The following is a 26,128-nucleotide window of genomic DNA, read 5'->3' as shown; positions in this document are numbered from 1 at the left end:
TTCTATTTTTCACTCTTTTTGCTACTCTTCAAGAAAAAGGCACCAGTAACTTTTCACTCCTCAGCTAGTAACAGTAAGTCAACAAACGATAAAAGCTCGTACTTTGACGAGCTTTCTTCAGCCATTGGCTGAAGTTGAAACCGATCTGAACCGATTTTTCGCGTGCACCTGCAATTTCCCCGAAAAGTGCATCGAAGCGAATTGATTGGGACAGCTTCAGCAGCGGGTGCAGGCAGCAGCAGCAGCAGCAGCGGGCAAGCGTGTTTCAGGTGCCCCAACTCAATCCACTTTGCGGCTTCTTGCGTTCGACACAGTTCTGCTTTGGCCGCGAAACGCGCCGCAACTCCAACACGAAACCGACTCCTTCATGTGCATATCGTGCTGTTATTCTCAAGTGCTCTATTCTCACACTTTGCCGCAACAAAACGGAATTTTTGGTGAATGTGGGGGTGGCTTTTTCAGTGTATAGTGATGGAGAGGAGGAAACCAAACTAAAACGTGAGTGCGGTTTTAAAAATAGAGCGATTTTGTAAATATTGGCACTTGACCAAACGTCCAATCTTGGCTTTGACCTCCAAAGGTTTTATCAAAATTTTTTGTTTTCGAAAATTCTGATTGCCAGTTAACGTGCCTTCATTAAGGATAAATTAATTAAACTGGCACCTCATATTGGGTAATTTCTGTAATTTTGCAATTAGTAGAAGACACTCTGGTGTTACCGGTTCCAGAGAGGCGTCTGTTATTATTACTATCTTCGAAAAGAATCGCACAAAAAAGATAATTTCACGATGATGACTACACTTTTATCGGTTGTAAAAGATTCTAAATTGGATGACAAACGCAATAAAACTTGACGATTTCTGCAATTTTTACACTCGATGGAATTTCGAGCAATTAAAATCTTGATGTGCTTTCTTTGAGTTTTTCTGACGTAATTTTATTTTTCTTACTCAAAATTAGTCGCTGTAATATTTATTGTTTACGAGTTAAACTATGCCAGATTATACAAAAATTCAGGACAGGATTGCACATAATTCAGTTTCGCAAATAGATTTTGTCACAGATGTTTGGTGTATTTTTGTTATTTCTATAATTAAACTTATTTTAATGAATATATTTATTTTGTGGTTAAAATAAATAAATAAACTTGAACTTTACGGAAAAATGACAAATAAACGAACTCAATTTTATCAGAAATTTAATTTTTAAGAAAGCCCCAACGATATTCAGCTGATAAAATAAATATCTCTTTTTTTCTTATTTTTTTATCAACAGACGGATACAAAAATTTAAATTATGTACGTTTTTCATTGAGATTTCAGAATTTGTACTTTGTACTGATCAAAGTAGTCTGTGAGTTTGAAAGTATGTTGGTAATTGTTTTTTACCAACTTTTAATTTAAAAATCAAAAATTAAAATCTTCATTATTCAATATTGCCAACTTAAATGTATTGTTACACGCTATTTTCTTATTTTTTGGCTAAAAACTTGTATTTTCTACGATGAATAAAACAAATATGTCATGGCTAACCCTCTACAAAAACCAAAACAAAAAAGATTAATGGTTCATTATTTTTTATCTAATAATAGAATAAAGGAACAAATAAAAATCTGAGTTTTATAAGATTTTCTGATTCTGATTTGTTAAGAACTTTTTAGAGAAGCTTAGACATCAGCAGAACACTTACATCAAAAAATAAACCAATATTTGACGATTTTTTTCAACTTTTTACAGTACATTTTTAATTCATCAGTCTTTTAAAAAAACCTTAACTGATCAAAGAAGTCTGTGAGGTTGAAATTACGTTGGTAACACTTCGAAATTTAAAAACAGCAGAAGTCAAGATTCATATCTTCATTGTTTTTTATCAACTTTCAATTTAAAATTCAAAATTATTCAATGTTGCCAACTTAATAATGTATTGTCACATGCTAATTTCTTATTTTTTTAGTTAAAAACTTAGATTGTCTACGGTAAAGAAAATATGTTATGGCTAACCTCTTAAAAAAACAAAAACTAAAAAGATCAATAGGGCATTATTATCAATAGGAACTAACAAAAATCTAAGTTTTATACTATTTTCTGATTCTGATCTATTAAGGTCTTTTTAGAGAAACTTAGCAAAATACTTACTTGAAAAAATTAACCAATATTTTTTTTTCAAAGTATTACACAACATTTTTATTTCAATAGTCTTTTAAATAAAACATTTTTTGATCAAAGAAGCCTGTGAATTTGAAGTTACACTGAATATAATATAGAAAAAAAAGTTCTGTTTTTTTAATTGTTTTTCTTAATTAAATATTCTTTTGAAATAAATAATACAATAAAAAAAAAGTTTGTGATTTTTAAATAACGTTGGCAACACTTAGAAATACAAAAACAGAAATGAGACTTAACAGATTTCATATCTTCATTGTTACTAATTTAAAAATTAAAAATTGATGTCCCTTTTTTTAATGTTGCCAACTTAATTTTTTTGTCAAAAATCATTTTCTTGCTTTTTTTGACTATTCCTATGATAAAGAAAACTTCTTCATTCTTCATTCTAAGTAATTTTCAATAAAAAAAAATAATGTTGACAATTCAAAATTTAATATAGAAAACTGATAGTTTGAAAATTTGCTTTATCTAATTTTACCTTCACAAAGAATTAAATTAACTAATTTTTGACAAATCTTGGTAACACTTAGTCACAAAGAGCGAGTTTTAAATATTTACAAAATGGTTACAGAAAACTCTTAATTAGAGAACTTCTTATTTATTGTAATAAAGCAGCATATTTTTTAAGCAGTTTTGTGAAATAAGTACAATTTTAATTAAAACACAATCTCACATGTTTAATTAATAATTTTTATATTTTTATATTTATATAATTTATATAATTAATAATTTAATTAATAATTAAATTATTAATCAAAGTGGCTTTGCAATTAAGTTGGCAACGTTGAATGATGTGAGACTTGTCACTTTGCCATTGTTGCCAACTTACTGTCGAAACCAGAAGCCACTCTGATTGGACAAGAGAGCCGCTACAATTGTCGCCAACTTGATCTTTGATTTCAAATAAATAAATAAACCAAACAAATTTTTTTACGGAAAAATTCATAAAGTTTTGTTTTTTAAACGTCATAAAAAGGCAAAATTAATGCATTCAAGCAGTTGTTCGTTTCTCCACTCGCTCTAACACTGTGTTTGAATGTATTTATATTTTATGTAATCTTTTTTAACTACTATTAAGACAAAAAAAAAGGTAAAATTTTGTAATTTTAAGCTGCATTCTCTCGATGATTTTTTTGTTTTTGTTAAAATATGAAAAGAAGCAACTTGTGATTTTTCCTCAAATCGGCAAGAATTCGGTCGGAATGGAAATTCTCGAATCGGTGTCGGCGAAAAGGTCGATGGTCAAACAGATTAAGTAATTGCAGTGTAAATGCCAACGTAATCATCAAATTAAATGCTGTAAAGGTGCCTCGCAACGACCGGTAAAAGTTTTGAGTGAAAAGAATTTCACACCTGTCCCTTGAAGGGTCTGTCTACCTGTGTGAGGGGATGTTCGTTATTAGACCCAACTAAATTCTAAGCATACCTGAGCAAACCGAGCCGTTTTATACGAGTGTACACAGGGTTTTACATAAACCAGTGGCATAGGCATTAATATATTTTGTGTCAAGTTTAATTGCTCGAGTTATTTATGTCTCGAACATTATCTCATTTTAATAATAATTAATTTCAGACGTTTCTCATAATGCATTGCGTTTGCACGCACTAGTTTTACATTTTTTCCAGATTTATTGACCCAAAATCACTATCGGCCTATTTATAGACAATCACAGATAAGTCAAGTCAACTTGTAATTATCGTCAAATAGTTCAAACACAAGTTTATCTCCCATTTTCCTAAAGTGTGTCCAGTCCGGGCCTGGACGACGCCAATTAACTTCGCAATTGTTCATTACGTGCACATCTTTGAAACTTGCCGAATGGACAAAAACAATTAATTACGCAAGGAATTTTTCTGGACTGGAGAAGAAAATCGCAATTTTTGTTATAAAAGATTGTGTTGTAATTTGTATGTTGGACGTCATGCATCATGAAATTGCTCATTTCCTTGGTATTTTTTACCATATTAGTCTGTCATTAGTGCGCAATTAATAACTACACATTAGAATCTATTTCGGTTCCGGACTCCGGACCAAATTAATCAAAGGCTTTTCTTTCTCTAAGAAGCGGGACATGGGAACGATTTTTTAGTCTGAATCCTCGTTTTTCAAGGTTCGAGTTGATGAATTTATTTTTGTGTGGCCAATTTTGTCGCCTAAATCACTAGTATTAACTGATAACGTTAACTAAACATTTGTCATAAAAATATACCGACATGAAAAAATATGAAATTTACGTATGTAACTTCAGTGTTGCCAACTTAAATTTATTACCACAAGTTACTTTACTGTTTCTGTTATATAGTTACAAAATTGAATTTGCTTCGATAAAGAAAAATAAAAGCTATTTATTTTCTAATTAATTAATTTTCGTAACAAATATGCATATTTCTCAAACTAGTTTTTTTAAATTGGCAACATTGAGTAATATAGAGAGAGAAGTTGTGAAATTTGTCAGCTTTCATTATAATCAACTTTTAATTCAAAATTCGGGAATTGAAAATTTTCAGACTGCTTCATTATTATGTTTTTAAGTTAGTTATGTTTAAAAGTTAGTAAAAAGCAATGAAGATATAAAAACTTAATTTTTTATTCTGATAAGCTTCCCTAAAAAAATTAATATAGTACCAAATTAAAGAAATAAAAAATTCACATTTTAATTTTTCTTGCAAAAAATAAAAAAAATATTTTTTTATTTCGCTGTAGCGAAGTTTTATGCACTTTTCTATGCTTTTAGAACCCTCTAGAGTTCTTAATAAAAAGGCAAAATCCCCGAAAGCTCGATTTGAAAGAATTTGGTTTATGCGATTTTTGTTGAGATTTTGTATTATTTTACGTAGATTCACATCAAAATAGTTTCACTTTTTCGAATAGTTTAATTGATAAAATTAAAAAAAATTCAAACTGCAACAAGTTTTTTACGTTTTTCTCGGAAATATAGGTTTTAGAACAAAAATAAAAAAGAACCAAACTCTCCATTAGCCCTCCTATCGAATAAAGTATTTAAAAACTAAAAATCTTAAAGTACATGTTGTACAAGTTTTCGAAGAAAAAATTTTCGAAACAAGAAACAAGAAAATTTTTTTTGGTGTTTTTATTTCTATAATCGATTTTTAGTCACATATTGTTTGTTTAAAAGCGTTTGACGTCATTAACGATAATTAATACAAAATGCAACACTGGTCATTTAATGAGGATATAGAAAACCGCAATTAATTATAACAACCGATACAGAAATGCGCTATTATGTGTATTTTTGTGATTAAAACACAATTATCCGAATGAGTAATAAAAGTTTGATTAATCATTACGTCATGTTCATAACTGTGGTGTAATATAAATTTTAGAAAAAAAAATTACTAATCCTAAGTTGTACATAATTTCCGAACAAAGTGGCCTGTGACTTTGTATAAGTGGTGCCAACTTAATTTCCAAGTCACAGTCACTTTGACCAGAAATTAATTGTTTAGCACGAGAAAATTTTGATCCTTGACCAATTAATATTCTGTTTTTTCCCTGTTCGTGACCCTTTGAGTTTGCTTATGATTTTCGTGCTCACGTATTTTATTGGAAGCGAACGCATCTGAAGAAATATACTCCACACGACTCATCCTCACATTCTCGATTGATTGTTGTTATTATTATAACTGAAAAATTCACGTTACAGTTGCATCTAAATTACTTTTCTCTGAACCATCCATCGCCGAACCATCAATTCAACTCGTCATAACAATGAAAGAGATATTCATCGAGTGAAGCGCAAAAATAAGAATCAAAAAAATAAGATACACCGACTGTGTATCTCTCGTTTATTCGATTCGAAATTAATTATCCCAGTTGTTTACAATGTTAACATCATTAAATAAGTTTATGGCATAGTTCCATTCAAGATTATGTCTCCTTGTGCACACGTTTGCAGGACCGTAATTAGGAGATACAAAAATGTCGCTTCATTAACGAGATGAATGGAATGAGGTCAGACGCGAACCGGAATCCAAAACAAACTCACAGGATTATGTTTTCCTGCACAGTTTGGCATTCAAAAATGGGCCCAAATGATTTCATAAAATGAAAAAAAAGTCTTAAAAAGTTTTTGTTGCTAGCCCTTCAAATATTATCTACTATTCTATTTTTGGATGAAAAAATTAGAACCTCACTGTACTTTAACTAGGTATAGTTGGCTGAGTTAATTCAAATTCATGAATGGCTTCCTCGATAATTAGATTATTCTTAATCATCACTTGAAATCTCTAATTAAAAACATGTCTTATGTGGTAAAAAATTATTCTCATCATTGCTGCTTTATCACGTAATTCTAGGAAACTCTTTAAAACATGTAATTATTATTAGGTGTGACGGAAAAATCTTTCAACCACAAAGCTTTCAAAATATCAAACACTAAACATAAATCATTCAAGAAAATTATGATTTGTTTCAGTTCCATCGACAGAATCTGTCAGAATTAACGAATATTGTTTAGATAATGAATTCATTCAGCGAAAACTGTTATATGCAGAGTGGCTCAAATTGCACCAATTTTTTGCACATTGTTAGTTTATCAATAGTTTTTTTAAAACTGTTGTTTCATTAATATTACCAGTGATTTGGATGATACACAAAAATAAGTTCATTAACTTGAACCTTGAATTTTTTACGGAGATTTAACTTATTTCTTCCATAATTTAAACTCACTCTTGATGACTAAGTGCTAACGTGATTTGTTAGTTAATTTATTTAATTGTTTTTGAAGTTAAAATTAGATACAGCAAATTTTCCAGTTTTTATCGAAGGAAATTCAATTTTCTAACCATATAATAGAAACAGTGACTTGTGGCAATAAATTTAATTTGGCAACAATGAATAATGAAGGCACATAGAAATTTTCAATTTTCGATTTTTAAGTTGTAAGTTAATTACGATAAAACTTGACAAATCTCACAACTTCTATTACTATATTACTCAATGTTGCCAATTTAAAAAAAACTTTATTTTGAGAAAAATGCATATTTGCGAATAATTAAATTAGTGCGAAAATAATTAATTAATTAGGAAAATTTTAATGTAGTATTGTTTCATTCGTTGAAATAAGTTGCTTTTAGATTTTTTACTGAGGAAGTAAAGTGACTTATAGCAATAAATTTAAGTTGGCAACATTGATTAATGAAGAAACATGAAAGTTTTCAGTTTCCAATTTTGAATTTGAAAGTTGATTACAGTGAAAGCTGACAACTTCTATTTTTTACATTACTCAATGTTGCCAATTTAAAAAAAACTTTTTTTAGAAAAATATGCATATTTATTATTCTTCTAATTTTTTATTATAAACAGTTTTTTATTTGCTTTATCGAAAGCAATTCAATTTTCTAACGATATAAGAGGAACAGTAAAGTGACTTGTGGCAATAAATTTAAGTTGGCAACATTAAAACTATTCAGAAGAAAAATAAAAGTTTTCAATTTTCGATTTTTAAATTGAACGTTGATTACTATGAAAGCAGGCAAATCTCATAACTTCCGCTGGTATATTACTCAATGTTGCCAATTAAAAAAAAACTTTATTTGAGAAATTTGCGAAAAATTATTAATTAGAAAAAATATTAAGTATTTTGTTTCAGATTTTAAAATAAGTAGCTTTTAGTTTTCTTTATCGAATGAAATTCAATTTTTTAAACATGTAGTAGGAACAGTGGCAATAAATTTAGGTTAACAACATTGAATAATAAAGGAACTTGAAAGTTTTCAATTTTTAATTTTCAAATTGAAAGTTAATTACAATAAAAGCTGATAAATCCCACAACTTCTCTCTCTATATCACTCAATGTTGCCGATTTAAAAAAAATATTTTGAGAAATATGAATATTAGTTACGATAATTAATTAATTAAAAAAATTGCTTTTAGTTTTCTTAATCGAAGGAAATTCAATTTTGTAACTATAAATAGAAACAGTAAACTAACTTGTGGCCATAAATTTAAGTTGGCAACACTGTCAATGTTGCCAACTCAAATTTATTGTCACGAGTCATTTCATAATTCGTTTGACTGAAAACTTGAATTTTCTTCGATAAAAAACAAACAACCTTTAAAAAAACAAAATAAAAAAAACAAAAAATTCAATGAGTCATTTAAAGTTAAAGTTTTCTGATGGAATTTAGAGATTAGCAGAATATTTAAAAAAAAATGAACCAATATTTATTGTTTAATTTTCAAATTTATTGACAGAACATTTTTTAATCCAATAGCTAGTCTATTAATAAAACTTTTACATAACGAAGAAGTCTGTGAGTTTGAAATTGCTTTGGCAACACTGAGTATAATATACCGGGTGTCTTTCAAAGACTGTGATGCTCGTCGCCAAATTTGAAATCTTAAGTTGGCAACTTTGACTATCAAATTTAAATGTCAAAAATTTATACTCAATTGTCATTCACTTCCGACCGACGATCACCGGCTAACTAGCTAGCAGGGAGGCCAATATTTCAGTGTTGCCAATAAATTATTTTGGTTCAATCTTTAAAAGTCACCCGGTAAAAATAGAAATAGGGGATATTTTTAATTTTTTTTTAATTAAATAATCTTCTACAATACATTAATATAATACATTACCAATCAAAAAGTCTGTAAAATTGAATTTATGTTGGCAACACTTAGAAATATATACTTACAATAGCAGAAATGACAGCTTTCATAATTATTTTTATTGTTACCAATTTTTAATATAAAAATCGAGAATTAAAAACTTATCCAATGTTGCCAACTTATTTTTTTTTGTTACAAGTGGTTTTTAGTGTGGTTTACAAGTAGTTAAAAAATTGGAGTTCTTTCAATAAAAAAACACATATGTTATGGCTAACCTCCCCCAATGTTCAATTAAAAAATTCTGTTTAAATTTTACCTATTTTTGTTTTTGTTAGCAATTTTCTCGAAAACTTTTAGTTGAAGAACAACGATTTTTTTTAAAGAGATAAATAATTGAAAGAGCCTCCCAAAGATAACAAACTTAAGGGGGTTGCGTCGAAGTCGACCAAAATCTCGACAAAAATTGGAAAACCAAACCTTCAATCCAAAGTTTTCTTGCACTTTTAGGAACTCTAAAGAGTTCTATTAAAGGCATAGAAAAAATCACAAAATATATACTTTGTCCTAGGTCTTTTAGTTTTCTAACGTCTAACCAGTTAGTGATAACTTCGGAGTTATTCGTTACCTAGATAAAATTTCGTCAAATTACATAAATTCAAAAATCGATATATTCGGTTATCAACTTCAGACTCAGTTAAAACACATAGTCTAACCCATGGCCTTGAAAAAGCAAATGCGACCTGAACTAGCTCTTGTTGACTAATTAATTCAATTTTAATTAATTACCGGCTGTAGAAAAACAAAGACCAATTCGTTATCGACTCTAATCCAATTAAATTAATCAATTGGCAGATTCACAAATGTAAACTAGACCGGAACGAGAAAAGCAGCTTTCGTGACTGCCAACACGAAGCTCTCCTATATGAATTAATATTGAAGAGAGGCTTCTCATCTAATCAAAAATATCAAACATTCTCCCTCTCTCCGAGAAATGTTTTCGTGCCCAAGCTATTGTTGTGTCCATTTTGCTTTCTTCGAACGTCCGACCGTTTCCCATTGTTGCGATATTCCGGGAACTCAGCCGAAATAATTCAAAAATTTGCAGGTAAATACCACAGTTACAGGCCCTCGTATAAGTAGTGTCTATTGATTTCCGATTTTCCCAAGGGAACGCGACTTGCATTTCCCCAAACCGTGATGGAGATGAACTTAACATTTCCAACTTATTACCGGTTTAAAAATTGCTTCGCTAATTACTGTAGTTAGTCAGCAAACGAAAACGACAAGTAATTTGCCATCGACACCTGCCAGACCCGAATCCACTTGCGTGTCTTTCGACGTTTTACGAGCCTCGCTTACAATTAGACGAGCTTTTTTCTTCCAGTTTCATATTTCAGAAGCTTTTTAATTTAATGGAACGCATAGAGTTGCGCTTGCATCCGCAGGCGCTTTAATTCGCTTTTTCTAAATTCGTTTATGCAATCTCGAGAGGTTTTACGCAAATTTGCCTCATTTGCGCTTTTTGAGGGAGAAATAATAAATTATAAACCAGGAGTTTAGATCTGAATAAAATTATACTGGAATAAAACTCGTAACTTTGATTAAGGCGATTTTGGTAAAAATTCCCGAAACAGGTCAATTTTTATTTTTCCTTGCCTACGATTTGGTGCATTTGGTTTTTGTTTATCAGTTGTCAGAAATGCATAGCCACCTCTAACTTCTTTTTTTCAAACGTAATGGTATGTCAAGTGGCACCTCGTATGAAAGCCCTTTTCGCAAGCAATACAACGCTTTATTTGTTTTTTTAAAGTTTTCAAAGCCTATGTGATAAAAAAATAAAAATCAATTTTATAAGTTAATCATTATTTAATGCAACAATTGTTCAAAATAGCCACCGTTCCTCTCCTGGGAAATAACATAACAACAGTAGCATAAATTTCTAACATTTTTCACCATTCCTAGTGTGATTTGCCTAATAGAACTTACAAAAATTGGTTTTCATTTTTTTATCGCGTAGGCTTTGAAAATATTCAAAAAACAAAGAGTGCGTTGTATTCCTTGCACATTAGGTGACACTTGTCATACCGTTGCATTAAAAAAAAGTTAGAGGTAACTGTGCATTTTTGAAAATAGGTAAACAAAAACTGTATGCATCAAATGTGCAAAAAATCAAAAATCGACCTGTTTTAATAATGATAATAATAATAATAATTTATTTCTATCAATTTATACAGATGTAGTAACAAAATTGATACGAAAAACGTCAGTATCATACACAGAAATAACAATAACATAAAAATAATTTTAAGACATAAGTCAAAAAATCTGTCTATTATAGAATTCATTTAAAGTATATGGTTCGAGATCCAAAATGTAAATAAATGTAAAATCAAATATTTTCTTTTTAAATAAATTTAAATTGCAAAGTGTGCGTAGATGCACAGGTAAATTATTGTATAGTTTTATTCCTGCATAATGAAAATTTTTTTCCGACAGCGTAAGTTTGTATCTTGGATACTCTAAGTCTACTTTGCGAGTGTTGTACTTATGGTCGTTAGTGACATTAAATCGTAGATTCTGTTTAAAGAAAAATAAAAGTAATCTATATTTGTATAAACCAGTTACTGTCAAAAAGTTATTGCTTTTAAAGATGTTCCTACAAGTTTCATTATATTTTAAGTTAAACATAGTTCTCATGACTTGTTTTTGAGCAACAAATACTTTTGATATCTTTCCACTTTGCCCCCAAAATATTATACCGTAGCTTAGTAATGATTGAAAATTTGCGAAGTATATTATTCTTAGTTGTTCAATGTTAACGTATTTTTTTAAAACACGTATTGTAAAATGTACTGAGTTTAATTTTTTTTATAAATTATGTATATGATTAGTCAGGCTTAACTTATGGTCAGTGCATATTCCCAGAAAATTAGTTTTCTCTATTAATTCAATTTCTTTAGATGATATTACAATTTTATTCGGTTTCTCTGTTTTCTTGTGATTACATATTGCAAAATGAATGCCGTAGGTTTTTTCAGAATTTAACACTAATTTATTTTCTTTAGTCCAGTTTATTACCTTATTCATGCATATCTTTGCTTCTTTCATTGTATCTGTCATATTTTCACCCCAAATTAATACGTTTGTGTCGTCAGCAAAGTTAACTGTACTATTGTTGTCTGAGGCTGTTAAAATGTTTAATAGGTCGGTTATATAAATTACGAAAAATAAAGGCCCTAGTATAGTACCTTGAGGTACACCTTGTTTAATTAGAAGTTTATTTGATGTATAAACAGTACGGTTTTTTGTTATTGTGACCTGCTGATACCTATTATTAAGATAAGATGTGATCAACTTTAACATAATTCCTCTTATGCCGTATTTCTTTAATTTACTTATTAGGATGTTATAATCTAGGCAATCGAAGGCTTTGGAGAAATCTAAGAAAATTCCAAGAACCACCTTTTTTTCTTCTAATTTATCTAACAGAACATTAGTGAAGCTAAATATAGCTGAGTCAACAGATTTCCCTTTAATGTACCCGTGTTGGGATGAATTCAGTAGCTGAAATTTCATTAAAAAGTTAGTAATTCTGGAAGATATAACAGTTTCAGGATTTTTTACAAAAACCGCTTATATCCAAGTTTCAAATTTTATTTTAGTCAATAATTCTACACTGCTTTAATTTTTTTATCACTTGGACATTGACAATATTTAGAAAACTGACAGATTTGACAGCAGATAAACAAAAACCATATGCACCAAATGATGGGCAAGAAAAAACAAAAAGCTACCTGTTTCTGAAATTTTTAAAAAATTGCCTATGTCCAAGTTATGAATTTAATTCCAATTAAAAATTCCACACTGTATTAAAAGTGGTTTTAGTGATTTTTTTCGCTCATTTCGTTAACAAATTAGTCGCAAATTAAATAACTAGAAGCGTACTTTACATTATTCCATCTGCGTGTCCTAATTTGTTTGATCATTCCGATAATAAAATTGGATTTCCTGCAATTAGCTATAAATCGGCGATTATCTATTAGGAACTGATCTAGAAACCCATCTCTGAGGAATCAAAGGTCGCTAATAGCACAGATTACGCAATATCGACAGATGTTTATCATAAAAGGCGGTTACCATCACTCAAAAATAAAGAACACGAGAACCACCTTACACAACCGATCTAATGCCAGTGAACTTCCTTTAGTCTTTTAAACCGACCATAATCGAAGATAAGACGATAATTACTCGAGCGAATTAATAATGCCATATCGTGCGCTTGTTTTCATTTACGAAAATAGGGAAGCAATAAATTTAATTCTACGTTAGGGGACTGGTTCAATGATCCTTAATAAAGACAAAACGATCCCAAGTTGAGGAACTTGGGCTAATTGGAGATAAGGCTAATCGGCATGCCTTGTACCAGGTGAGCCAAGTCTTTTAAAATAAAAAATCATTAATTAAATTTTTGTTTTGTGATTGAAAAAATTTCAAAAATTCCCACTTTTTTCAAAATCAACAAAAAAAAAAACGCTAAAAATTGTCAGATAATTCCAAAGCCATTTGTTTGAAAGATGTAATTTGATTCCAATGTATCTCCCAATTTTTTCCTTTTTTTAAACCAAAATTAATCGAAAATTAACAAACTATTCGAATTTTTTTGAATTCAACAAAATTATTTTAACGATATGCTTAAAATCGATTATGTATGTTTCTATTGCGGAAAGTATCATTGGTTTGATTTGAAAATTTTAAATTCCTTCATTTTTCTTAATTTTTCCCAAAAAAAGTCTCAAAATCGGTGAAAAAATGCCAGATACTAATTCGAAAGCCATGCTTTTACGCCCAAAAATATAATTTCGAAAACTTAACAACAAATTTTTAAAATTATCATAAAGTCCTCTTTTTCAAAATTACTTGAGAAATATTTAATGCTTTTTGTGGGGGCTAGGACTCTTACAGAATTGCAAAAAATATCATTTCATTTAATGTAAAGATGTATAATTTTGACGCGTTTTTTTACAAAATTAGTAAATTAACGAAAAAAAACTCAAAAATGGTGTCAGGTCAGGTCAGGTCAGGTAAGGTCAGGTTTTATAGAAATTCAGGAAACGCCATTAAGTTTAATTTAAAAATGTATAATTTCTACGTGTCTTTTTACAAAATTATAACTATTATAACTAAAAAAAAACAGGCAAAATCGGTGTCAAGTCAGGTCAGGTTAGGTCATGTTCAACAAAATTGTAAAAAACGTCATTTCGTTTATTTAAAGATTTATAAATCCTCTGTGTATTTTTTTACAAAATTATAACTAAAAAACTCAAAATTGACGTCAAGTCAGGTCAGGCCAGGCCAGGTCAGGTCTCACGTTTAGAAAAATATCAGACTATAATTATTATGTTGAATCTTCTATAACTAAGTCTCCATAAAAAAAATTGCAAAATTCATATATATTTTGCCGTATTTTGTTGTTTATCATTTGCAGGTTGTAGAGTTACAAGCAAGAAATCATCGAAAAACCACAAAGTTTAACAAAACCAAAAATTATCTTAGGCTATTTGGCCCAATGTTTTATGAAATCGCAGAAAGTTAAAATACTTCGAAAAATTAAGTACAAAATGTATCTTGAACCATTCATAGGTTAGTTATTGGAGTTGACGTTTTGGTAAAGATAAAACAATCTGAGCCTAATTTGGCTTCATATTATAAATGATTTTACATTTAGAAATCCATTGTAATCAAAAGTTTTTAGATCGTTTTTTTTTAATTCCTGACTGCGCTAAAATACGATAAAATTAATTTTTGCAAAATTAATCTCAAACTAGTTTTTCTTTATTTTTATTAAAAAATTGTTCGTAAGTCGATGGTATTGACATAGATCGACATATAGTTTCAAAACCGTTTCTTGAAAGTCATTTTAATTATTGCTTCGTATTATACCAGCGTTTTTATCCTCATTTAGGAATTTTTTTAAACCAAATATTATTTGATCGAATTTCTTGTTAACGAAAAATCGATTAGATCAAAATTCATTGATAGTTTTAATTAAAATAAACTCTCAAAATCGGTGGAAGATCGTTAGATAATTCAGAAACCGTTAGTCCAAAGACAGAATATTTTTCATTGAATACAGGGTTATTCTGTTCGACTTAGAGTTAAAAACTTTTTGAATTTGAATGTAGATACAACTTTGAAATTTTATATTATATATTATATATTATATATTATATATTATATATTATATATTATATATTATATATTATATATTATATATTATATATTATATATTATATATTATATATTATATATTATATATTATATATTATATATTATATATTATATATTATATATTATATATTACATATTTATATTATAAGACCAAAATCGACCATCCCTAATTCAACGAAATTATTTTTAAAATGGCTAGACTTCCGGAACTATGAGAAATTGGCGGCAAATTTGAAATTACATATTATTATCGCACATTTAAATTCAAATGCAAATGCCAATTTTTGTCGAAATTTAATTGAATTATTTTGACCCAGTACAAAATTTGGAAGCCTTAGCTTTATTGTAAGTTGAGAAGTTTTTAACGTAGGTTCGAAAAGAATAATCCTGTATATAGTGCCACCACATTATACAGGCTTATTCTTTTTGGGGGACCCCCAAATCCGAAAAAACCATTTGGTTCAATTAACCACAAAATTTTTCCAAAACCTCGAAAATGTTTTGGTTTGGTGTTGGAATCCAGTGGTGAGAAGTTTGCGTTCCGGTTTCCGGGCGCGAAAAAATTCGAACAAATGCCCATTTGAGCGCACGTCCAGGTACTCAACAAAGGCATTTCCCAACATACAATAGAACAATCTAGGTGCAGTGCACCTTTATCTCAGCAAAGTGTACGATTCGGAATCACGTTCTGAACACACGCCCAAAACATTTAACTGCTTTTCCAATTACCAACTTTATACCTAGAGAGCTCTAAGTAACGTCTTGTTGCGCACACTTGAGTTTCTTAGTTTTAATTAAGTATGTACACCTTAATTAAAGCGGGTGTACCAGAGAAATTTCCATGAGAACACGGCGACCGAGCTAATCCGAACCATTAAAAATTCGCATTCCATCAATATGATGGTTATTACGTAATGAGACGCGGATTTTTCCCATTTTTTTTTCATTTTGTTATCACAAACCGTGACGAATATGAAATTCAAAACGACATTTTTCCAGCAAATAACACGCTGGTGTTTATCGCATTGTTACTTGCACGTGTTTGCAATAACTCTAACAGTTGTAATGACTCAAAAATTCACGCCGAAAGCGAAAGTGGGGCAAAAGTGTTACAAAAAATTTGGTAACTGTTGGGAAAAATTCACATGTGCAACAATCTGAGAAAAACAATTAACATAGATCTATCGCTTTTACCCTGATTTTCGCTCTTAACACCTGGAAGCAGCAAACGATGTTACGGGCTGTCGAGCGTGCAGAATGGGTCTAATGTGAAAATTTAGTAATTTACCATTAATTTTACAAATTTTGCATAAATGCCAATTTTTGGTAGAAAGTCCAAATGGAATCGCAACATAAATTTAAATTTTATTGCCTGATTGCAATTGAGGTTGTGACATCTTTTAATCATTATGTGTGTTTTGCTGGAATAAGAATGACTTCAAGTTACTTAATCGGAGGAGTGTTGTTTATAAACATGACTTAATCATCAAAAAGACTGATAAAATACACATCTACAATTTTACCATCTCACAGTGCGGATAATGAAAGAGGAAAGTCTTTTTTTCTGCTTTTTGACACAAAAGTAGAGAAATGCAACGCTAGGATTTCTAATTGGGTATTTGTTGTTAATAACTCAATTGTTGCAATTAATTTTCTCATAAAGCACGTAATTCCTGCTTATAAAGTTACAATAATGTAATATTGTTAGGTATTATATTTCATCACTTCAAGCGAATCGAATGAAAAATGCCTTTATAATTGTTTTGTTTCCAGTTTTATTACTTTTTTTATTCGATGTAAATGTTTAATTTTTTACTTAAAAACATACAGTGAAATCATTGAAGCTTGATCCATAAATTAAAAAAATGTGGGATCTAGAAAATCTCTATGCATATAAATTTTTTCAAAATTTTTCCACAGTTTCTTATAATAAATGTTCATTTATAAAAATATAAAAATATAGAAATTTTATGATTTCCAGTCGCAATCTAAAGCAACCTATGCTTAAATAATATTTTGTACAAAAAAATACGTATAAATAAAAAATAAAATTAGATCTAGACATCGAAAACACTATTTTAACGTATTTTCTGGTTCATTTATTAAATTTTTTTGATTTTCGTGTTCGTGGATTAATCAGTCCATAAATAAGTAGTGCCTATTTGTTCTTTAGTTTAAAAATTATTGATAAATGGGGACGAATCTAAAAAGAACCTACTGAAAAGAAAGACAAATGACAAAAATCATGATTTTCTTTGTGAAAAACATTATAATTTTTTTATTTTAATGTTTTTTTGGTTTGTTTATTGTGTGTCCATTTTTTTAATTCGCTGTGATAGTATTTATTTACTGTCAGATTTTTTATTTATTCGTTTCTTAATTTTACAAAGTATCTCATCAACGCAATATTTTATTATTTATTTTTTTTAGAAATTTAAAAATTCCAGAAATTAAAAAAACGTCCATGAGTGCCTATAGACTATTTAGTTGATATTTTTTCCTTATTTAGGCCTTTCTCTCTTAGAACATGTATGGGATATTTTAAAAAATGTGAAAAGTGCTGAAAGCGAAATTAAACAGTCAAAAAATATGTCGAATATGGGTTTAAATTTTTGGTTTAAAAATTATTGAGAAATGAAAGTGATATTTATTTTTGTCCACATTTTGTTGATTTTGTCGTTCAGATTTAATGTTCAACGAAAATTTTAAAAAGGGACTAAAAGTAGTGCATTTTTGATCTTTAATTTAAAAATTATTGATAAATGAAAGATGGATCCAAAAAATTACAAAAGTACCAACTAAAGAGAAGACAAATAAGAACAAGCATCATTTTCTTTGTAAAAAACATTATAATTATTTTATAATTTTTGCTATCTTTTTTACTTTTTATTTTATTTTAATGTTTTTTTTGATTTGTTTATTTTGTTATAGTATTTATTTACTAATATCAGCTTTTAAAGGGGATTTTATATTTATTTGTTTCTAAATTTCATAAAGTATCTAATTATTTGAAAAATTTCAAAAATTTCAATGGACTCTCGTATATTTAATTGATTTTTTAACTCTAAATTGGTATTGCATATTTGTTCCTTAATTTAAAAATTAAAGATAAATAAAATCTAAAAATTTTTTAAGTACCTACTAAAGAGATGACAAATTAATGACAACAAGCATACCATTTTCTTTGTGAAAAACATCATATTTATTTTATTATTTTTCGTATTATTTATATATTGTTGTTGTTGTTTTATTGTTTGTTCATTGCATTTTAATTCGAATGATAATATTTATATATTATTTAAGATGATTTTTTATTTTTTGTTTATTAATTTTAAGCACTGAAAGCGTTTTTAAATTGTTAAGAAATGAGATTGATGACCCCAAAAAATTATGCTAATAGTCAATACACCTAGAGTCAAAAATGTGCAAAATTATGTGTATGTAATTTTTTTCTTCTTATTTTAACCCTTCCCCTGAATGAAAATATGTACTTATACGAAAAACTGAATTGAAAATATTGTAAAAAGTAGGTACTGAAAGCGAAATTAGACAGTCGAAAAATAAGTTAAGTATTGAACTGAAGTGACTTTTTGGTTTAAGAAATTCTAAGAAACGACCACAAAAAATCCAAATGTATGTACTAAAGTTACGATGTAAATAGAGTTAAAAGTATGCAAAATTATGAGTATGTAGGGTGTGTTCTATTTAAAAAACCGAGTTGAATACATTACAGGATACTTGTTTGAATTACTATATTAAGTAGGCTAGAGTTATTACTATCCTACAATTTCTTGTTTTTTTAAGTTGGGAATATTAATAAAGGTCTGAATATACAGTGCAACCTCAATATTCCGAATACCTAACCTTAAGGAATAATGAATAAAAATTATAATTTATTTAAAAAAAATAGTACTATTAAAATTGACAAAATAAGAAATTCGACTTGTTTTGTTGTCACTGGTTTTAATTTTAATTTTTTATTTTTGAATTATTCTTTAGATTTAATAAAAAAAATGAAAAAAAATGGATTTCAGTCTAGTAGTTGGAAAAACTGTTTGAGGATTTGCTTTCTGTGTTGTTCTGTGTATAGAGCATCTGTTTTTCTTTTTGCATTTGAGTAAAAAGCCAAATCGTGGAATCAGCTTCGCTGGTGATGCGCTCTTTAGAGTTTTAGTTATTACTATCCTACAATTTCTTGTTTTTTTAAGTTGGGAATATTAATAATGGTCTGAATATACAGTGCAACCTTGATATTCCGAATACCTAACCTTAAGGGATAATGAATAAAAATTATAATTTATTAAAAAAAAATAGTACTATTAAAATTGACAAAATTAAAAATTCGACTTGTTTGGTTGTCACTGGTTTTAATTTTAATTTTTTATTTTTAAATTATTCTTTAGATTTAATAAAAAAATGAAAAAAAATGGATTTCAGTCTAGTAGTTGGAAAAACTGTTTGAGGATTTGCTTTCTGTGTTGTACTGTGTATAGAGCATCTGTTTTCCTTTTTGCATTTGAGTAAAAAGCCAAATCGTGGAATCAGCTTCGCTGGTGATGCGCTCTTTCATCATTAAACTCGTAATAAAACCGTCTTTCATCGTCCGTTCGGTCAGTGGAGCTTTGATCCGGTCTAGCAAACATGTCTTCTTGATGATGATGAAACGAAAAAGGGATCTGTTGTGCGAATGCGGCATGTGGTTAATGTGTACGGTGTAAAGGCGCCACTTTTATTGGTTCATTTCTGTTTCAATTACTCGCGATTTTTCTTTGGCACTTGCTCGTATCATTATTTCCAGAATAAATATGGCAACTAATAATAGATCCTTCAGTCATTGTGTCCGCGAACGCAATACGACCAAATCGAGAATAAACACACGTCAAAGGACGAATTTTTCTCCAGCACTCAATACACCAAGTCATTATACTTATCAGCAGCAGTCACGTCAATTCAACAGGTGAAAACTTATTATCCTTTTTTGTGTATGTGTGTGTGTGTGTGCAAGAACCTGTAATGTGTACCACGATTTTTTTTCACAACATATACTCCTCGCTCGGATTATCTAACGTCGTGACTGTGCTATCTCCACCATTATTTGGCATTATCTGACTGGTGTGTGTCTCTCATTCTTAGTTTTATTATTTTCGTTGGGTTTCTCTCCTCATGTGACTTTGGCATACATGCAAACATCAACATTAATAACCTTTGAGTATGTGCGGAATAAATTATCTAGCTAATTACACTCTTGCTATCGCTGGTTGTGTGTGGAAATTGAAAGTTGCAGAGGTGCGTGTGTGGGATTCGCAACGAGAGACGAGCAATGCGAACAAACACTCAATAGTTTCAATTTTTATACACTTGTCTGCATTTTGATTGAATTTGTTAATGGAAACTACTCCAAAAATCAAAATCCGATTCTAAACAACTTTAATCAGCTTCTAGAAAAACTATTTCGAAACATTAATTACAGTCAGAATTAATCAAAAACACATTCGTAGAGTTTTTCTTGTATTGTTTAATGAATATCTTATATCTTAACATCTTAGCTTAATAATAGGTATCAGCAGGTCACAATAACAAAAAACAGTACTGTATATACATCAAATAAACTTCTAATTAAACAAGGTGTACCTCAAGGTAGTATGCTAGGGCCTTTATTTTTCGTAATTTATATAAACGACCTATTAAACATTTTAACAGTCTCAGACAACAATAGTGCAGTGAACTTTGCTGATGACCCAAACATATTAATTTGGGGTGAAAATATGACAGATACAATGAAAGAAGCAAAGATATGCATGAATAAGGTAATAAACTGGACCAAAAAAAAAATAAATTAGTGTTAAATTATGAAAAAACCTACGGCATTCATTTTGCAATATGTAATCACAAGAATCCAGAGAAACCGAATAAAATTGTAATATCATCTAAAGAAATTGAATTAATAGAGAAAACTAATTTTCTGGGAATATGCACTGACCATAAGTTAAGCTGGACTAATCATATAAATAATTTATAAAAAAAATTAAACTCAGTACATTTTACAATACGTGTTTTAAAAAAATACATTAACATTGAACAACTAAGAATAATATACTTCGCAAATTTTCAATCATTACTAAGCTACGGTATAATATTTTGGGGGCAAAGTGGAAAGATGTCAAAAGTATTTGTTGCTCAAAAACAAGTCATGAGAACTATGTTTAACTTAAAATATGATGAAAGTTGTAGGAACATCTTTAAAAGCAATAACTTTTTGACAGTAACTGGTTTATACATATGTAGATTACTTTTATTTTTCTTTAAACAGAATCTACGATTTAATGTCACTAACGACCATAAGTACAACACTCGCAAAGTAGACTTAGAGTATCCAAGATACAAACTTACGCTGTAGGAAAAAAATTTTCATTATGCAGGAATAAAATTATACAATAGTTTACCTGTGCATCTACGCACACCTTGTAATTTAAATTTATTTAAAAAGAAAATATTTGACTACATTTTGGATCTCGAACCATATACTTTAAATGAATTCTGTAATAGACAGGTTTTTTGACTTACGTCTTAAAATTATTTTTATGTTATTGTTATTTCTGTGTATAATACTGTTTTTCGTATCAATTTTGTTACTACATCTGTATAAATTGATAGAAATAAATTATTATTATTATTATTAATATTATTATTAATAATAATATTATTATTATTATTATTATTATTATTATTATTATTATTATTTAATAAATAGATCAAGGGGATGAAGAAAAAAAATGATTTGCTAAAAATCTGCTATTTTCTCAATAGTATTAAAATTTACGCTAAATAACATTTAGAAGCACTCATGTCTTAAAATCCCCAAATATAACGGGTAACCCAGCAATGTGTAATCGGTCTATAACTTTTTTACTATTTGAAATATTACCATTCTGTTGTTATTACCCGATAGATCGACTTAAAGTCCACAAACTAAAAATATTTTTATTATGCACAAGGTGCACCAAAGTTATTTTTTTTTAAATGGAACACCCTATATATTTTTCCATAATTAGATTGTACGCAAAAAATATTGTAACTTTATATAAACTATTATGGGTCTGTGTCTTTTCGTTTCGGAATTTTTCACTTTTCGTTATAAAAATGACCAATTTTTGAAAAATCACTGCAAAGTCGCTTATAAATATTTTCCAATAAATTTGCAACAGAAAAATTCAGAATATCTTGAATTTTTAGCAAATAGACGACTTTTAGTTAAAGCACGCAGATAATATAGAGGGTGTGCCAAAACGCAAAAAGTTGAATAACTCATTTTTTTCAAATGGAACAGCCTGTATTTTATTAAATGTATCGATAGCATTTTTGATAAGCTTTCTAACGGTATAAGATTTGCATAGCAAATTTAAAATATTTTTCGAGATTTTTCAAAAAAATATATTTTATTACAAGAAAATTTGTTAGCCTAGAATCTGATAGTCAAATGGTAATTATTTTTTGATATGTACTAATGTGACTAATTACACAAGTAATCTAATTATTACCTGATACATAAATGAATTTCACTTATCAAGAATTAATAATGAAATAAATAAAAAAAATATTTTTTATTTTTTTGAACACTTTAAGAAATATTGTAAATTTGCTATAAAAACCGCATATCAATAAAAAGCTTATGAAAAATGCAATCGACACATGTAAAAAAATACATGGTGTTTCATTAAAAAAAATGAGTTATTTAACTTTTTGCGTTTTGGCACACCCTGTACATTATTTCCATGTTTCAAGTAAAAGTAGACTATTTCCTAAAACTACAAGGTATTCTGAATTTTTCTGTTGCAAATTTTCTGAAAAATATTCACAGGCGACTTTGCAGCGATTTTTCAAAAATTGGTCTTTTTGACAGCGAAAAGTTGAATAATTCCGAAACGAAAAGAGATATACCCATAATAGTTTACATAAAGTTACATTATTTTTTCACGTAGAATCTAACTCTGGGAAAATATATAGAATGTTCCATTTAAAAAAATATAACTTTGGTTCACCACCAACACCCTGTGTAAAACAAAAACATTTTTAGTTTATGGACTTTAAGTCGATCTATCGGATAATGAAAACAGAATCGCAATATTTTAAATAATAAAAAAGTTATAGACCGATTACGCACCCCTGGGTCAGCCTGTATAGTGTCATAAAAATCGCAACACCAAGAAAAAATAGGAATTTTTTTATAAAACTTGGCACAAATGTTAGACTGTTAGCAGGTATTAAATGATTAAAATTTGAACGTTTTTAGGCAAGCGTTCTTCAATTTTTTTGCTTTTCTGACAATTTTTAAAGTGATTTTTTTTAAATTCAAAAAAGATAATCAAAAAAGCAAAAAATTGGAAGAATAACACTTGCTGATAAAAGAACTTAAATGTTAAAAACTCCCTTTACTACTTGCTAAAAGTCGGCCAAGTTTCGTCAAAAAATTCTAATTCCTTCTAATTGATTTTGCAATTTTTATGACATTGAGTATAATTTTTCGTAGTAATTGAATGTTTTTTTATTTAGTTTGCAAAAAGGATTATTCAAGTTTTTCTTGAATCGTCTCGTCATAGCTCCCGCTGTGGAGTCACCTAGTCCATTTTACTGTTTAAAAAATCCATGTGTGGAATTTTCGCCATAAAATTTACGACTCGTCCCGTTAAAAGCGCGTTAAACATTTTTGCTTTTACGAATTGTTGTCAAGTCGCATTGCTTGCGCACCCAAAGCGTGAATAATTATCAACATCAGGAATAATTGTCGATAATAACCGTTCAGACCTTGCTCTCATAACAGGTGAATTAATAAAATCGCAATTAATCCCCGTCAATGAAGCGATAAAGTTCGAGCGAAAAAATATTGTTCAAACGATTAATTATGCTGAAAGTGAATGTATTTCCAGCTGAAAACGCTCACAATTACCGGTTTTATGATATTTATTCGAGACTCTTCTATCATAATTATTGGAAGGATCTTCGCGCAATTTCTCTCAACATCTGTTTGACGAAAATTCAGCCGTAATTTCACAATGATTGGCGTATCAATTTACATTAAATTAGTGCTGCAAGAACTAAGACGGCTTTATCTTGCCATAATGCGATTGTGGCACGATCTAATTTGAATCGAGTTCTCTCCATACACCTGAAGCTACTTTTAAGCGCATTATGTTGAAAATATTGCCATTTAGAGACGGTGCACTATTGTAGGTTAATAACAATTTATTTCAACGGTGCTCCACTTGGCCAGTTCTTATCTTACATCAATGATTATTTCTTTTCGATTTTTAAATACGTTATAATTGCTTCTTTATGGCCGCAGATGCATCAGAATAAATTTGAAATGCGATTTCGGAACAACGATTAATTTAATAATCCTGCAGCAGAATTAATTCCACTCCAATTCCACAAAAGTGCCTGTCACAGAACGTATTGAACAATTTATTTTTGGATATTATAGGTGAAAGTTTGATTGTTTCCTGTAATTATTATCGAAATAAAATTCTTTCGATTCTTATGAAATAAATTGTGCACACAAGAAACAAAGTTCGTAATTAATTATAAATATTACTTTCAAGTCAAGAACGTACTTCGTGCACTGCTGGATTAGTGGAATTGGTTTAACATTTTGCAAGTTGTGGTTTCTTTGTGCTTGTACTAAATACTTGCTCTAAAAAATTCAATTAGGTATTTTGAACTTGCAAACTAACAACAACATAGAAATTGACAACATGGAAAAAGTTACTTAAACAGACCGCTTGGATATAAATACTTTGAAAGAGAATTTTCAAAACACTGCATTCCATTCCACTTCGAAAAAAGTTTCACTAAAATCCGCAATAAAATTTTGAGTAATTTACTTAAAGAAATTTGTTCTGACTTTTAGTTACCAAAGTTTTTTAATTTTTTACAAACGTTTTTTTAGTACCATTGATACTGAAAAACAGAAATTTGTATTTTTGATTTTGAACCAGATAAATAGTTGTTTTTTAATATTTTATTTATTTATTTTCCACAATTTTGAATCGATTTTAATTTTTTGTTTATGAGAGAAAAGAACACTTCTGAACACATAATTCTTTTTGGCAAAGAGGAGAATCAAACTAACTTAAATGTAAGTTTTTCTTACGGAAAGTTATGAGTGATTTTATTTTTTTTATTGTTGAAATTAGACGTTTCTGACAATCTATACACCAGCTTTTATTATACAAAAGTATTCAATGTTATTTTTTGTCGACAAGCGATAGTTATTAAGATATCAGTTAATGTTTAAGAAACTGGCAAGAATTTCGAATGTTTTTCTGAAAAAAAACCTTTTCTGTTTCTAGTAATATTTTCAACCCAATTCGAAGATTTTTCAAAAAAATTTAAATGCCAGACGATGATAAAATAACACCATTTTCAATCCAGTTCGGTAATTTTTTGACAAAATTTGTAGAAGGGTTTGTTAACTATACTATAAAAAAAACCTAAAAAAAAACAAATGTAAATGAATTAAAAAATTCAATTCAATTGAATATCTAGAAACTAGATGGTCGATCATTTTTGGTTTTGAACAAAAATCTGTTAAATTTAAAAAAGAATCTTAAGAAAGTGTACTCAGGCACCAACTACTCTAACAAAATAAACGCATGTTAAGGTTTTCGAAAAAAAGCCGAAAAAACTACATTTTCCATCCAGTTCAACAATTTTTTTAATTGTTTTTTGACGATAGTTCGTAAAATATTTACTTGTCTGCCTGAAAACGCAAAATTAGCAATATATTTTTGACCCAATTCCTCGTTTTTCCCAAAAACATTTCGTTTTTAGACAAAAAATGTGAAAATAACACCATTTTCGGTTAAATTCGGTGTTTTTGAAACAAAATTGCTAATAAATTATTACTTTATTTTTCTGAAACATGGTATTATAAAGCAAAAAATAGTAAAATCAGAAATCATTCTCCATTCCATTTATTTTTCAGGCATAATTATTAGCAAAATTTGACAAAATTTACCGTTTAATTTCAATAACATAATTAAAAATTGCTTTGTTTTTGAACTAATTTTGAGAATTTTCGGTTAATTTTGGGCAAAAAATGCCTTTTTGACTAAAGATTTCACCCAAGAAACAACACAGCTTTTTGATCCAATTTAGCGTTTTC

The 26,128-nt window shown here is 28.9% G+C and overlaps 1 protein-coding gene across 2 annotated transcripts in view; it reads left to right on the top strand.

The window, feature by feature from the left end:
- The first annotated feature begins 255 nt into the window (after positions 1–255).
- Positions 256–26,128, top strand: part of LOC100142089 (uncharacterized) — a 90,001-nt gene continuing 64,128 nt past the window's right edge. The window contains exon 1 of one of the 2 annotated variants that reach the window (XM_064354920.1): positions 256–498. The gene's annotated coding sequence lies outside the window, so the exon portion shown is untranslated. The remainder of the gene's footprint in view (positions 499–26,128) is intronic. The other variant, XM_064354918.1, reaches the window with a different exon arrangement.

This window comes from Tribolium castaneum, chromosome 1, assembly GCF_031307605.1.
Source record: "Tribolium castaneum strain GA2 chromosome 1, icTriCast1.1, whole genome shotgun sequence".
Taxonomy (NCBI): domain Eukaryota; kingdom Metazoa; phylum Arthropoda; class Insecta; order Coleoptera; family Tenebrionidae; genus Tribolium; species Tribolium castaneum.
Note: the sequence above shows the minus strand (reverse complement) of the source record. Positions and strands in the feature narration are given on the sequence as shown.